The sequence below is a fragment of the Eleutherodactylus coqui genome, chromosome 10, assembly GCF_035609145.1.
Source record: "Eleutherodactylus coqui strain aEleCoq1 chromosome 10, aEleCoq1.hap1, whole genome shotgun sequence".
Classification (NCBI taxonomy): Eukaryota; Metazoa; Chordata; class Amphibia; order Anura; family Eleutherodactylidae; genus Eleutherodactylus; species Eleutherodactylus coqui.
Genome location: NC_089846.1, coordinates 64430426 through 64434384, shown reverse-complemented (window position 1 = coordinate 64434384; position 3959 = coordinate 64430426).

Sequence of the window (3959 nt, the reverse complement as noted above, 5' to 3'; positions counted from 1 at the left end):
TGCCTTGAAACGTGTTTTATTATTGCTTCACGCAATTAAAAAATAAAGTTTTTTTTTTTTTTGTTTTTTTTCTTCTGGACTTCTGCTTTCTTTATTAGACGGTTTCGCCATTGTCCAGTCTGTTCTGCATCTCTTCATACCTACTGCTGGTAGAACGTTCATTTGGTTGGGCAGCACCTCCATATTTGATGCATCACCAATTTCCGCCCCCACATCTTCAATATAGCCACACCAGCTTTTAGGCACTACGACACTGTTGCTCCGCCCACCCTTTTTTTTTTTTGCCTCTTCACATCCTTCTAAGACGATGTGAACACAACCTTGTCTAGTTAGTTTGTGCCATAAATAAAATGCGCAAATTATATATGTATAAAATGATGTACAAAATCAGTTTGTAGCCACATTGCTCAATGACTTTTCTACCACGTTCTCTGGATTTGCTACATATAATGACAGCAGATTAAATAAGAAAAATATATTCCAACCCTAATGTGAAGCTAACAAAGTTTATAAGCCCCTACCAGTAGCATACAGACACGGACTTTACTTCATATGTTCAAGATCCAACATGCGGCACTGACTTGCATAACTGATGACGGAACTGTTACCATACCCTGTTATCACATCTGACAATTAAATGCAGATTTCTCTAGGTTAAGCCTATTATTGTTCTGTAGGTTTCTTTCACGAGAAAACAAGCGAATGTTCTGCAGGAGTCGGGGAGATACTCTGCAGAGTTTTCTACATAAAGCATAAATGCACATAGAATGGCCACTTTATTATAGGTCTCACCCCTATCATGATTGGCGCTTCCCTGTATGGTAATTAGACCGCGACCCCCAAAAAGAAAAAGAGAGCAAAAATTGGATCACTGAGCAAGGAAAAAACATCACCTAGTCAGATGAATCCAGATTCCTCTTGCACCTTGTTGATGGGAGGCCAGAATTTTGTGCAAGCACAATGATTCATTAGACCCTTCCTGTTCAGGCTGGTGGAAGTGGAGTAATGGTGTGGGGAACCTTAATGCTGAGAAATGTGTGTTCAATGTGAAACAGGGACAACTTGTTGATGAAAGGGGTCAGAGGAGGATGTTAAGAATCGTTTTGCTGAACAGGAGCTGAACAGCCAAATACAATGCTGGTGCTCAAACTAACATATCCGAACATATAACTTGGCATCATTAGCATGGATAGGCTATAACAGTAGATGACCAGTGGGCAGCAGAGCACAAAAATTGGATCACTGAGCAATGGAGAAATATCTCTGGGTTAGATGAATCCAGATTCCTGCTGTACCATGGTGATGGGAGGTCAGATTTTGGGTGAAGCGATGACCCCTTCCTGTCAGCTGTTCACATTATGGCAGCACCTCCATCTAATTTACGGAAGTAAAAGAAGCTTCCTGTCCGCACTGGCCAATATTCCTGCAGAACAATTTCACCGCTTAGGTCAGTGTCACACAGGCGTAAGTGCATTTTCGGTGCGTATTTGCGCAATGGGTGTTGCGTATTTGCATGTGCATGTTTTGCTGTACCTTTTGCATGTGCAAAAATCATGCAAACATTCTCTCACTCATTGAAATGGGCAATTAATGTAATTAGTTCAATATGTGCCAACCCTCTGTGCAAATACACAGGAAAACAGAGCATGATTTTGCGCCAACAAAATATGCGTGCAAAATACGCTTATATGAACAATCCCATTGAAATCAATGAGTTCTATTCACTGCCTTTTGCACGCGCAAATACACCCGTGTGACACAGGCCTCCGTGTAATCGATGGCACGCCAAATTGCTGCAGTTCTGAAAACCCAAGGAGGTCCAGCGTGCCTCTAGAGGAGTGTAACCAATAAAGTGTCTGTTCAGTTTATATGTAGAGACCAACAAGGGTTCCGATGAGTGATCTGCATCGGCCGTGTAGCGTCTTGGATAAGACCGAATGCCCATAAAATGCCCACATAAAAATAATAGACTTTTACCATCACAAAGTGTTCTGCTCAGTAGATTCATGAGCTGGGCGCTGCTCATTCCAACATTAGAAGTCATTGTTAGACAAATAACTATTATGTAGGATCATCAGGATCTTCATGTTACATGGACTAAGCTTAATTTAGTTATAAAGACTGTTCCCTGGCATACCGCCTGTTCTCTGTGGGCATGACACTGATTCTGTGCATGTTTTTGGCAAGGCCTAATCATTCACTTTGGTGGGTACTATTTTTTCGCATTTCAGGAGCCAATGGGATTATACTGGATGGCATACAGGCAAGGGTTAAATGTTCTGCCAACTGAGTCTGCATTGCCCAGCGTTGATTTGTGCCTGGCAGGGAGGGTTAAACGATGTGCGCTGATCTGCACTATGTTTGGTTACATTCCTGTGCGGAGAGTTTTCGGATGTTTATATTTAGAGCGTGTGGAACTTGTGAATAGGGAGAGAGACATGGAAAGAATGAGATTTCTGTCTGTATCTGCACATCTATCTGCCCGCTAATTTGTCTGCCCTTCATTGCACAGTATTGAGGTGCACCTGAGCCTGCAATGTATTGCATCTCATCTGGGCTACATTTGTTGTGCAGTTGAATACAGACTATTGTTCCCTGTTATCAACCATTTTGTCGTAGGGAGAAGCTGACGTGCTCTGCAGTGGATTTATTGACATGGTGGCAATGCACAACTTTATGTCCCACATCTGCATCTCTGAGAACCTTCAGGGTGTTATCGCGGCACGTTTTATAAGCTGGAGACTTTAGGTTTAATGACCGTTTAACGAGAAACTAATAAACGTTTTTAAGTGCTGACACATTTATGTGGCTATATAGGAGAAAGATTTACGAGGTGAAGACAAAGTATGTAGAAAGTAAACGGGGTGGGTGGAGGTATGGAATGGGGTACGCTTCGGAACAGGAATCTATTAAATCTTTATGGAGCGCCTATGTATTCTGCAGCTCTTTACTAATCAGGGGGGACATATAGAACTAACAGAACTGAGCAGTAGTGGTGAGGGCCCTGCACGCAAGAGCTTATAGTCTATGAGTATAACTGGTGCAATGAAATTGGAAATCTGTAGTTACCAACGACTTTGTGTATTTGTTTGGAGGGGTTGCCAGAAGCAAACACGATTCGCATTCCATTAGTGAACAAAGAAAAAAATCCTGCCCCCTCTGCTCTTTATAGCAGGCAATCTTAAATGGACTATTAAAGTGGCTTTGCACAACCTTTCCAAAGGGTCCCATGAGAATAAGCTGATCAGAAAGTGTCTCCCTGCTTGCATCCCCAATAATCAACTATAATCTATGGGAAAACTGGCAGTAGGTATTCAGTTTCCCTGCAGTGCCCCTACAGGAGATATTAAGCATTACACAGTATCCATTTTAATCACTGGGTTCTCTATGTAATAAAGCAAAGAACTGATACTCCAGAAAGAGAGAGACACTTTTTGTAACTGCTCTCCATTGTGGCGATAAGTGAACAGAGGTCGTTCGTCTCTAGAATTCTCTAATAACGTATGTGAAAATTGGTTATCTAGTATATATAGTATACAAGAACCAAACTCATAACATAAATACAGCACCAAAACTAAGCTCAGTACATAAATCTAGTACCATAACCAAACTACTAATATAAATAAAGCCTACAGGCTTTTTCTTGCACCACACTTTGACTCCCTTGCCTGACCCTAGGTGGATTATTTTGGTGTCATTAGATTAGTGGCATCCTCACCACTGCCGTAAAATCCCAAAATTTGAGTATGATACATCGAGTGACCTGTGAGGGCAGCTAAAACTTGTCATGTTAAGTCTATGGCTGCATGCACCTAGGGAGAGTTAAGCATTGCTAAGTAACGCGAGGAGAGAGTGAGGCTGGTTTCACATGGGTGGGGGCTATATCGGGCTGAAAGGATTTCCCCAGCCGCGGCAGAGGATCATGGAGCTCTCCCATTTCTTTCAATGGGAGAGTGATA